Raw genomic sequence first — 13,140 nt, forward strand, 5'->3', positions numbered from 1 at the left:
AATGAAGAGCAAGTCGTTCGAAAGAATGAATTGCCATGCTATGCTGCTAATGTTCTTTTTAATGTCATCAATAGTTGTAGCAGAGGATTTGAAAGAGGGTGAGCTATATGTCATTTTATCTCATAATATATATTATCTCTCAACTATTTTAAACTAATATCATATAAGTTGATGAGTTCAAAAGAAAATAAAACGAAGCTCAAGCTTGTAGTGAAGAAGAGGTTAAAAACTAGAAATGGAGAAGGGTCGTCAGCTTCAAGAATCATTGAGTAGCTCTAATCGGTTGTGGTTGGTATAGAATAATTGAGTCTTGGATTGGTGATGAGGCAATTTTCCTTCTTGATTTTGCTTGTTTCTTGGTCTTTTGGGTTGCTTAGTGGACCTTTGTGAGAGAGGAATTGATGCCATTAGAAAGCTTGAGAAGTACTCAGCTTCAATATTGGTTGCTCTCACTACTTGTCTTCTAATTTGGTCTTGTGTCAAAGGTGGTGGCATTGGTCATATGCTCTCTTTGTCTACCAAGCTCTCTACATCTGAATTCTAGTAGGTTTTCTTCCCTTTTCTTTGTTGGTTTTGTTTGTCTAGCTGATGGTTTTTGTGTTGGGTTCAAGTGGATAATAAATACCAACACTCATGTGAAAACAAGGAGAACACTATTCATGGATGGGTGAGTGAGTGTTGATGTCGATGCACCCGTGGGTTTCTGGATTATAACCCTAAGCATCTAGTTCCGCAATGCTCTTGATCCCCCAACTGTGTGGCACAAACTCGTACTTCTGTGAGCAACACAATCTCACCAACATTTATCAGAATGATTAATAGAACTATGTTATTTGTGAAATTATGTCAAAAATTATTATCCTCATTCTTCCAATGTTTATCTCCTCTATTTATATCAGTTTCATAGTATATCATTTCAAGGTCATAATGATAACTTTGATGGTGGGAAAGTGAATATATTCTTTCTATGCACACACCATTCTTATAATTTGTTTTATATTCTAATCAAAAGTTATATTTTAAAGGATTTAATATGTTAAATGTCGTAATTATCTATACAGTTGTTCTGTTTTTTTAGTCAAGTATAATGTTTAAGATAAAATGCTTAAAACTTATAAAATACATTGTTTTTATATCTGTTATTTTATATTTGCATAGGTTAACTAATTATTTTAGTTAACTATTTCATTTAATTGTTTTGAGGATAGAACACATTTCCCTTGTTTGAAGATAGAACATCTTTATTTAATTATTTTGGCATTTAATTGTATGGATATCTTAATTTATTTGAATTTCATTTATTCATATGTAATTGTATTCTTTTTTCATTGTAGGAAGTGGTGTGCCATACGATATATGAAGATCAAGTGGTGAGAGCAAAACAACTTAGAATTAGCACCACAAGTTTTATAATTGTCTTATAAAATTGTAATGTTTTTTTGGATGATTGAATATTTTGGTACTTTGGTGTAATTATATTATGTTGATAATAAGATAATTTAGTTTATTAATTTCTTTTTTTATAGTATTATAATTTTTTATATATTTTAAATTATCATCAAAAATAAATTTTATTAAATTATGAAAGTATTAATGTAAGTGGAAAATAATAAATAATTAAATATTAAAATCATGACACTTGATAATAACGTAATTTATCTAAAAATTAATTATAATAGTGACAATTAAAAATATCATGATATAATGATAATAATATTAGTTTTAAATGACATTTTTTAATTAAAATTTGTTTTCTATTAAAAATATTATGTCAGTTTTAATTGACGTTATTTACATCTTTAAATCGTCATTGTATACATAGTATAAAATGACAGTTGTTACGGCGGTTCATCTTAAACTGTCACATTATACTTTGTGACGGTAAGAATTACGACGTTTCTGAAAAATGTCGCTCAAGTAAATAACGACGATTAAAAATGACGTAAAATACAAAAATAACTGTCGCTACTTACACATTTTTTTGTAGTGCGAACTAAGGTGGAGGAGTTGCAGGAGAAATTTGATAAGCATGACGAAGAGAAGTAAGCTTGGAAAAAGAAGGAGGAGGAGTGGGAATTGGAAAGGAAAAGGCTCGCTTCGTGGAGGGTACGATGCCTTGATTCTGAGGAAAAGTTGAAGGGTCAAATTGCAGAGCTTGAGGCCGACTATGATGATATGAAGGAGAAGCATGATGAGCTGGACGGTGAACTGGAGGACTTGAAGAGCTGCATAATACAAGAACATATAAATGGCTTTCAGAAGGGTGTTCGGCAAGCGTCATTTTTTTATGAAAGTGTTAATGCTAATGATGTTAGGTTTGATGTGAATAAGGATGTTGTCGATGGTGTGATTATAGATGAGGAGGAATCTAGTCCATAAGGAAATGGGGAAAAGGAGGCGGTTGACGCTAATGTTGGTGGTGACGAGGTGGTGGCAGAAAACGTGGAACAAAAGGCGGCTTATGATTTAATTTAAAACTTCCAATTTAGTTTAATGATTCTAAGTCTGTAATAACTCGTACATTGCTCTATTTTGTTGTTTGATATGAATGTCGATTACTTACGGTTTAATTACTCTTTATATTTATGTATGTATGGAATGTTTGTGTATGCTATTGTAAGTTAAGGGTGTTCGACCCAGACCGCTTACTTGTGGTAAGGGTGGGGAACTTAAACGAATTAACATCAAGTTAAGGGTGTTCGACCAAGACCGCTTACTTGTGATAAGGGTGGGGAACTTAAACGAATTAACCACGAGTAAAGGGTGTTCGACCCAGGCCGCTTACTTGTGGTAAGGGTGGGGAACTTAAACGAATTAAACATCAAGTTAAGGGTGTTCGACCCAGGCCGCTTACCTGTGGTAAGGGTGGGGAACTTAAACGAATTAACCACGAGTAAAGGGTGTTCAACCCATGCCGCATACTTGTGATAAGGGTGGGGAATTTAAACTAATTAAACATCAAGCTAAGGGTGTTCGACCCAGGCCGCTTACTTGTGGTAAGCGTGGGGAACTTAAACGAATTAACATGAAGTTAAAGGTGTTCGACCCAGGCCGCTTACTTGTGGTAAAGGTGGGGAACTTAAACGAATTAAACATGAAGCTAAGGGTGTTCGACCCAAGCCGCTTACTTGTGGTAAGGGTGGGGAACTTAAACGAATTAACATGAAGTTAAGGGTGTTCGACCCAGGCCGCTTACTTGTGGTAAGGGTGGGGAACTTAAACGAATTAAACATGAAGCTAAGGGTGTTCGACCTAGGCCGCTTACTTGTGGTAAGGGTGGGGAACTAAAACGAATATGAGAGTAAAAACGTAGGAAAGTTGTATAGTTGAGAACCCTTCGTTTTATTTATTGAATATGGGGTGCCTCGTTAAAACCTCCCTAGCCAAAACCCTCCTTAGGGAAAAAGACCAGGTGAGGAAAAAGAATACACCCAAGGTTACAAGTATTGGTCCAACTACAGTACACATTCAGCTAAAGTAGAATTTGAGGTGCGATACATTCCAAGTGTTGGGAATCTCTTCCCCAGATAAGTGCTCCAAGCGATAAGATCCTCCTCCTGCGTCTTCACATATACGGTATGGGTCATCCCAATTGGCGGAGAACTTGCCATCCTTCTATCTAGCATTGCTGGCCATTCTACATACTAAGTCCCCGATGGCGAATGACCATGGACATAGGTTTGCATTATACTTTCTGGCAGCTCTTCGTTTGGTAGCTAAGTTTCGTATCTAGGTTTTCTCTCTGAGTTCTGGTAGGAGGTCAAGGTGAGTAGCCATGTTCTGATGGTTGTGGGTTAGGTTGTATAGTTCTCGACGCAGGAATGGTTCGCCAATTTCAACTGGTATCATGGCGTCTGCGCCATACACTAGGCTGAAAGGGGATTCGTTTGTTGCTGATTGAGGGGTGCACCTGTAAGCCCATAGAACTTCTACTAACTCTTCGGGCCATCGGCCTTTGGCATTGTCTAACCGTTTGCGTAGTTCCATTAGGATAACCTTGTTGGCCGCCTCTGCTTGTCCATTAGTTTGTAGGTGTTCCACAAAACTTGTGATGTGTTTTATGTCTAGGCCAGTGTAGAACTTGGCTAGCTCCTTGTCTATAAATTGTCGGCCATTGTCGGTAATGATGGTGTGTGGGACACCATATCTGCATACAATGTCCTTCCAAATGAATTGTTGAACCTGCTGGGCCGTGATAGTGGTTAATGGTTTGGCTTCTATCCATTTGGTGAAGTAGTCGACGGCTACAATCAGAAATTTCACTTGTCCCTTGCCAGGTGAGAAGGGAGCAAGGATATCCATTCCCCATTTTGCGAAGGGCCATGGGGATATTATGTGATGGAGTTGTTCCTGCTTCTGGTGGATGAGGTTGCCATGTTTTTGGCATGGTTTGCACTTTTTGACATAGTCCTGGCAGTCTTCTTCTATGGTCGGCCAGAAGTACTCGGCTCTAAGTACCCTAGTGTCCATTGTACGTGCACCAGAATGATAGCCGCAAACGCCTTCGTGTAGTTCTTTAATGATATATTATGCTTGCTCTGTTGTGACACATTTGAGGAGGGGTTGGCCGTATCCGCGTTTGTAAAGGTCATCGCCTATCATGGTATACCTGGAGGCCTTAGCCAGCCAAGTTTTGTCCACATCTCATGGGGGGTTGCCGGTTTTTAGGTATTGGATATAGGGGGTGGTCCAGTTATGGTTTTGGGGAGGGGCGGTGCTGTCCGTTGGGTCGTGGCCTAGGTTTAGACAAGTATGTGTTATGGAGGGTGTAGATAGTGTTTGTTGCAACAGGGATCGGTGGCGGCCTTTTAGTTTGGTGCTGGCTAATTTAGAGAGGATGTCGGCTCTGATGTTGTCGGTTCTTGGGATGTGTTCGATGCGAACTCGCTCAAAAGCGGATTGAATGACTGTTCGGACCAGATGGTAATATTGTAGGAGGATGGGGTCTTTAATCTGGAATTCGTCATTTAGGTGCCCTATAGTGAGTTTGGAGTCGGTTTTGCATGTTAGCGTCTTGACACCTACTTCACGGGCGAGGGAAAGGCCGGCGAGGATAGCTTCGTATTTAGCTTGATTGTTTGATGTTTTGAAGGCAAAGTGAAGGGATTTCTCTATGAGGATGTCGTTGGGTCCTTCTAACACAATGCCAGCATCGGTACCTTTTGGGTTTGAGGAACCATCTACATGAAGTGTCCATTGGTCCTCTGTGGGGGTGTGCTGGAGGTCGTTGATAAAATCTAAAAGACATTAAGCTTTGATGGGGCCATGGGGTTCGTAGCGAATATTGAATTCTGACAGCTCGACGGCCTAGGATGACATCCGTCCGGCTAGATCTGGTTTTTGCAAAATATTTTGGATTTGGTAGTCGATTTTGACGATGATGCTGGGGTTTTGGAAGTGTGGGCGTAAGCGGCGAGCTGCGTGGACTAAAGATAAAGCCAATTTCTCTACCATTTGATATCTGGTTTCGGGATCCTGCAGTGTCCTGCTAACGAAGTAGACAAGATGTTGTGTGCCCTCTATCTCTTGGACGAGCGCGGCGCTGACGGTGTAGTCGATGGTCGTGATGTATACGAGTAAGGGTTGGTGAGTGTCCGGCTTGTGGAGGATAGGTGGTGAGGTGAGGGTGGTTTTCAGTGTTTGAAAGATTTGTTCACAATCATCAGTCCACGTGAACCTGGTGGATTTCTTTAAGAGTTGGACTATGGGTTGGGTTTGTTCGGCCAGTTTGGGTAGGAAACGGGAAATGGCTGTGAGGCGGCCTATGAGCCGTTGGACCTCCTTGATGGTAGCGGGGCTGCGCATCTTGATGATGGCCTTGCATTTTTCGGGATTGGCTTCTATGCCGCGCTGGGTTAGCATAAAACCAAGGAATTTACCCCGATCGACGCCGAATACACACTTGTCTAGGTTGAGGCGAAGGTTGTATTGGCGTAGTGCAGAGAAGACTGCTGATAGGTCCTCAGCATGTTGGTGGTAACTTGGTGACTTGAAAACCATGTCCTCAACATACACTTCGACACATTGTCCCACCAGGTGACTGAAAACCTTGTCCATCAGTCGTTGGTAGGTTGCTCCAGCGTTTTTTAGGCCAAAAGACATTACCCTATAAAAGTAGTTGGCATCGTTCGTGATGAAGGCGGTTTTGTGCATGTCAGATATGGCCATGGGGATTTGGTTGTATCCGGAATATGCATCCAAAAAGCTAAGCACTTTATTTCTTGTCGCACCGTCAACGAGTCGATCAATATTGGGTAGGGGGTAGGCATCGCGGGGGCAAGCCTTGTTTAGATCCGTGTAGTCCACACACATTCGCCATTTGTCGTTGGCTTTCTTCACCAAGACTACGTTAGAAAGCCAAGTGGTGTATTGAGCTTCTTCTATGAATCCAGCGTTTAGTAATTTGTCGGCTTCAACCTTAGCTGCTAGTCGGCGTTCTTTGCCAAGTTTGCGCTTTTTCTGGGATACGTAGCGGTCTTCTTTATAGATGGATAGTTTATGGGATGCCACTAGAGGGTCCACTCCAGGGAGATCGGCGGCTAACCAGGAGAAAAGGTCTGTGTTGTTGGTGAGGATGGGTGTGATGATGGCACGCTTGTCAGAGTTCTAACCGGTGCCTAAGTTGATAGAGTGACTGTTGGGAAGTTCTAGAGGGGAGGTCTCCTCAACTGGTTCAAGACGAACATCCCGGCCTACTCTAGGGTCTAGATCCTCGCCTGACAGGGCGATGCTGGAGCCAGGAGGTCGCTCAATGTGGTTGGTTTGTTGAATTAGGAGCTGTGGTCGTAAGCTGGCCATGTAGCATTCGCGTGCCAAGCGTTGGTCGCAGTGGATGGTGAGGATATCACCGGAAGGGGAAGGGAACTTCATGGCTAAGTAGGGGGTGGAGACGACGGTGCCAAGGGTGTTCAGGGAAGGGCGGCCTAGGAGGATGTTGTAGGATGTTGGCGCGTCGACGATGAGGAAGCGGATTAGGATGGTTTTGGTTTGGGTTCCTTCACGAAAGACGGTGTGGAGGTCGATGTAGCCACGGGTGGATACTTGTTCACCAGAGAAGCCATAGATCGGCTCGTCATACGGGACCATGGCGGTGTCCAGAAGTTGAAGTTTTTGGTAGGTGGCCCAATACAGGATGTCAACGGAGCTGCCCTGATCAATAAGGCCCTTCTTCACGGTGTAGTTTTCGATTTCCACAGTGATGACCATGGGGTCATCTTGTTGATGGTCTAGGCCATGGAAGTCGTCATCGGTGAAGATGATAGGAGGCATGCGGCGTCTGTGGTGGGATTCGGTGATATGGTTGATTGATTAGATATGGCGAAGGTGTCTTCTTCTGGCAGAAGAGGTGGATCCTCCACTAGCGAAGCCACCAGAGATGGTGTTGATGGTGCCACATAGGGGAGGGTCGGCGGGGGTGATGTCGGTGCGGGCCGGTTCGGGTTCTTGGTTAGTGGGTTGGGCGGGGCGTCTGTCGTGATGGGAATCATGTGGAAGGCGTCTGTGGTCAGATCGAGGGGGGTGGCGGGATCGAGAGGAAGAGGAATGGTCATCTCTACGGATCAAACGGCGAAAGTGGCCAGCACGGACCAGTTCTTCTATTTTATCCTGGAGTGCTTTGCATTCTTCTGTAGTGTGGCCATGGTTGCGGTGGTAGCGACAATATTTGGTCATGTCCGCGTTAGGAGGGGTGGTTGTCTTACGTGGTGGAGGGATTAGGTCAGCTTGTAGGGCCTTATCGAGGATGCGGGAGCGAGCTACGGTAAGGGGGGCATATCTGGTGAAGCGAGGTTGCGGGGCTCGAGTGGTCGAGGAGGTTGCGGGGTAGGGTTGGCGGTGGTTGCTGCATAGTCATTGCAGAATTTGGTGTGGAGGGTTTGCATTTCCTCCATGCGGACGTAGTCGGCTGCATGTAGTTTAAGTTCGCGCATAGAGGTAGGTGGGTGGAGGTAAACGTTGTTGGCGAAGGGGCCGGGTTGCAGGGTAAGTGCCATGCACTGGAGTATCATCTCCTGGTTGAGGTGTGGGGTGCGAAGAGCTGCCTTACTGAAGCGATCTATAAACGCTCTGAGTGGTTCGCCTTGTTCCTGTCTAATGCCCAGGAGGGAGATTGTGGTAGTTTGGTGTGGACGGCTGCCAGCGAAATGGGTGGAGAACATGTGGGAAAGAACGTCGAAACTGTCGATGGAGTAGGGCGGAAGGGTTGTGAACCATTCTAGGGCAAGACCCTTGAGGGTGGTGGGGAAGGCTTTGCAAAAGACTGCGTCTTGGGACGTGTACAGGGCGACATGGGTGATGTAGACTTTGAGGTGTTCGTCAGGGTCGGTTTCTCCAGTATAGCGATCTAGGGTGAAAGGTTCCCACTGGGTGGGAAGAGGGGTGTTGGCGATAAAGTCGGTGAAGGGGTGGCGACGTCAGGGCTGGTGGGGAGGGAGCAGATGGGGTAGGATGGGATGAGTGATCATAGCGAGGAAGGTGGAAGTAAGGTTGTGAGGGGGGATGTGGCTTGTTGGAGGATACTGTGGGTTGTATGGTGGAACATGTGTGGTGTGTAGGGTGGTGGGTATGTTGTAGGGGATCTAGGTGGTAGGGAGGGTAGCGGCAGGGGTTGGGGCTGCGGTATGGGGATGGGTGGAAGGGATGGGTGTTTGTTGGGTAGTGGTGAAGGTATGAGGAGTGGGGTTGTATTCGCTTTCCTGCTCTGTGGGCTGGAAGGCCGGGGACCTTGCAGCTTCAGAGGTTTCCTTGGCTCTTCCCTTCAGGTTGGGATCAGCTTCGATCTTTCGCCTAAGGCGAGAGTTCTCTTGTCGCAGCGCCTCCATCTCGTCAGCACTGTGTTTCTTCAGATCTGCCAGCTCTTGTTGCATCTTCGCTTGGCCATCTAGGATGGCGGCCAGGTCAGGGGTGATGCCAGCAGGTCCTGAGGGACCAACATCCGCCTGCTTGTTCACTCCAACTTTGCTACGAGTTGAAACCATCTTCGGAGAAAAACGGGTACTAAAGGTGTTCGTCTCGTGCCCCACGGTGGGCGCCAATTGTTCCTGCAGAGAACAAATAAGATGAGTTAGGCACAAGCGTCACCTTACTATGTAGTCCGCTATGTCCTCGGTTGGCTTCTTCCCGGTCTGTACATATCGGTTTGGACCCAGAAGGGGTTACCTGTAAAAGAGACTCTGAAGCTCAAGTGAGTCAAAACTCTCAAAAAGGTCAAATCTGTGATTAATGAATGCGTACCTTTAATTACTGGGGTTCACGCGTATTTATAGAGCATTAATGATGTCTGGTTATCCCGTGGGCCGGGCCTTGTCTTGGGCTCTAGCTTGGCCTGTGAGTGGGCCTGGGCCCTAATCCAGGCCCTTAAGGCCTATTGAATGCGGGGGCTTCCATTTTACTAAGTCTCACTAAGTCTTCAAGAGCGGTTTGATCCGTTTACTTCTTGAATTGTCGGGTGTCGTCCTTGGCCGCACACTGTCCTAGGTTGGCCGCTTTGTTGTTACTTTAGTCTATATTCAGTTATGAGTTTGAGTCCATGCCGGCCCAAGTCGTGTACTTGGGTTGTTTCCGGCATATATGTGAGGGTTGTCATCTATATGGTTAAGTTGACCAGGTCCGGTACAAAAACAATTATTTGGTTCAAACATGACTTTAAATCCTTTGTCACATAATTGACTTATACTTATCAAATTATGTTTCGGTCCTTCTACCAACTAATGAATTTAATGAAATGTTTAGAATAAACTATTAACATATGAAACGGAACATATCTACAGCTAAGAACAAATAAGAGAGAACCCTAATTTTTTTCCTTCCCTCTTTTCTTTTTCTCTTTCTCGTCTCCATTTTCTCCAACATTCAGAAGCATGGTTTCTTTCTCGAAACAATCATTCGTGCACCGTTCTCATGCCATTCGCTCACCTTCCGCTCGTCGTTCGGTCACCTTCCACTCGTCGTCCACTCGCCATCTGCTCGCCGTCTGCTTGTCGTTCGCGCGCCGTCTGCACTATTCGTATGCCGTCCGCGTGTCATCTGCACTATCCGTGCGCCGTCCGCTCGTCCTCCGTGCACCGTCCGCGAGCTGTCCGCGCGTCCTCCACGCACCATCTGCCGTTCGCCCTCCTTATGTTTCTCTTTTTCACAAAACCAAATTAAAAAGGTTTCCAAGTAACTGATATAATTTTTTGTCTTTATCTCAGGAACTGTTCCTTCTATTGTGCACCTTCTGACTCTTCCCTTCATCCCTGATTCTCCCAAGTGGCTGGTGAGTTGTTTTTAGCTTTAGGAAATTTTCTCTTTCATTAGTGCATGTTGGACACATATCACACAAGCAACCAAGTTTTTTCTTCTGTTTGTTAAATGATTAGATTCAACACATGTCATCTTCGACAGGACAGGGTTGGTTGGTGGAAAGAGTGTGAGTCTGCTTTATAGCGCCTAAGGGGGAAGCATGCTGATGTTTATCAAGAGGCCGCTGAAATCAGAGTATACAACAAGTTCTTGGTTTGGTTTGAAATTGTTTGGTCTGGTGATATGAAAGTTATTTGTAGGTAAATTGAATGGAAAGGAAAATGGTAAAATAGAAAAATCATTAAAAAAAATCTGACTTACTATGATGTAGTTTGCACTACCTATCATAGTAAGTTTAACTTACTATGACAGGTTTCTACAGTGTCATAAAAAGCGTGCATTTTCTATGACTCCTGAAACTATGACACTAGAATACCTGTCATAGTAAGCTCGTTTTACTTGTCATTATAAGCCCATTTTCCAGTAGTGTTGGGACACATTGAGTTCATGCAGTTGATTTAGCACCATCATCTCAAAATGTGAGTACACATGGCCTCTATCCTTTGGAGGGTTGTAGGGAATTAAGTCCATGGGTCCAGTAGTTGGTTCTTCCTCTTGATTTGCACCACTTGGGCCAACTTCATGGTCATGTGCACCACCAAGTACAACACTAGCAGCTATCCATGCATTTCCCACCTTGAGAAAGCCTATTTTGTGCAGATTTTGGTTGGAGGTATGGTTCAACAGTCTACTTGACTCTTCTAGCTCATCTTCTACATCAATTCCAAAGTATTCTATGAACTTACACACCAAAACAACATAAGGCAACCTGAAATTTGTGAGCCTCTTGGCCATGAGCATATGATCATGAAACACAAAGATCCAATCCACTTGAATATTGTGTTGGATGTAATACATGAGAATCAAATCTCCCTCATTCAATGTTGAATGGTTGCTACCATGTGGAACAATGATTTTTGTGACAATCATACCAAGGAACCTTTGATCCACCTTGAGACCACCAACATGGAAGTGCTTGTTCTTAGCAGCTGGATTCCTCAAGCATTGGCCATAGTATTGGACCTTGTTGAATTCTAGAACAGCCCAGTTTCACCTTTCCTTACTTGCAAACCCCTTAATTTGAGTCCAACCACATCTTTTCAAGCTTTCTTGTTGATCTGCCTATGAATCCCCTTGATACTTGACAACATGTCATTTTTGAACTCCAAGTTGGTGAAAAACTCCTTCACCAAGTTTGGATAAACTTTTCCTGAAACTTCAAGGAAGGACTTCAACCTTTGATGCTTGAGTTGTTGAAATAGGCTCTCAAAGCCCTCAACCCTCAACCACGAAAACCTCAACACCTTAGGAATGCTGATTTGCTTCCTATTCATCTCAATGAGGAATACTTGGATGTTATCCTCATGATCTTCGTACCATGCTTCAATTCTCCCATGATTTTCTTGGTTTGGAGACCTTGGGGTAGGAAGAGTGGAGTGTTCATCATCAAATTGGGTGGCTCATTGTTGACAACGAGGCATGATGAGTGATGGTATGGCTGTTTCTAAGAGATGTATGATGCAAATGCAACAATTCAAGTGCAGTATTTATAATTGAACATGCTAATTTTCAGAAATAGTCGATTAAATGGTGCAAATTTAACAAATTGATTCGTTTTAGGTTATCTAAGTCAGATTAATGTAGCTAATTACAGTATCACACACATTCATGGTGTTTCCAATGAGTTTTTTATGAGTGAATCAATCAGTTTAGATCATGTGAGTTGCATGCACATTGGAATTACACACTACACATGCTTTTTGGTCAAACAAATCAATAAAAGCAGCACATGGCTGATGGAATAACTGTTAAGAGCAGATAGTACTGACCAAAAGTGCTTTCTTTAACTGGGTCAACTTTGCAATTCAATTCATTAGTAAATGTGCAGTTTAGTAAAATCAACAGGTTGCATTTATAATTCAATCGATTAAAATAACATCAGATCATCATAGATGAAAACTAGAATCTGGTTAAGTGAAATCAACTGACTGATTTTGAAAAGCAATCGATTGAAAATCGTAAAATTGAACTTCATTCTTCCAAATTCAATTTTAATGAAATCAAAAGAATCAACCAAAATGCCTCCACGATCAATCAAGATCAACCAAGAGAGAAAGCTTTCCAAAGAAGAATGACAAAGTTTCGTGCACAAAAACTCAGATTCGCACCTCTACTCGCGAAAACAGAACTTATATAGTCTGGTTTAAATGAAAATAGTCGATTGAATTTTTTGTACAATCAGCTGATTTCACTTGACTTAAGTGAAATCAGCTAGTTGAAAAATAATTCAACTGACTGAATGCATTCATACAAGGAGCTATATACAACAAGCCTTTTAACCTGTTAAAACTCATTTTAAGAGATTAAAAGAGACACACTAAGGCACACAAGAATCTAACCTATGTCATATAGCCTACCAACAAGATATAACATTAAAACATTACACTTAACATGTTATTTTCAGATTTAACACACTAAAACTTCAAGTGGATCTTCATCAATCTTCATCAATCTTTATCAAACACCTATAATCTTCATGCACATGGTTTTATCAATTCTTTGCTTCAAGCTTGCTTATGCCAACAATATCCCCCTGAATTGATGAAGCCAACATCCTTGAGTTGAATTGATGAGCAAGATCCATAGAGAAACCTAAAAAAGCTTTTGCATACAAGATACCAATATTCCAAACACACAACCAAGCAAAAGCACACAAGCATACATACATATCACATATGCATATGCTCCCCCTATCATTAATAATATGATTTAACTTCAGATTCTAGATTAAGTTTGCAG

Source organism: Vigna unguiculata, chromosome 2, assembly GCF_037176805.1.
Source record: "Vigna unguiculata cultivar grain cowpea cultivar isolate G323 ecotype 2 chromosome 2, ASM3717680v1, whole genome shotgun sequence".
NCBI lineage: Eukaryota > Viridiplantae > Streptophyta > Magnoliopsida > Fabales > Fabaceae > Vigna > Vigna unguiculata.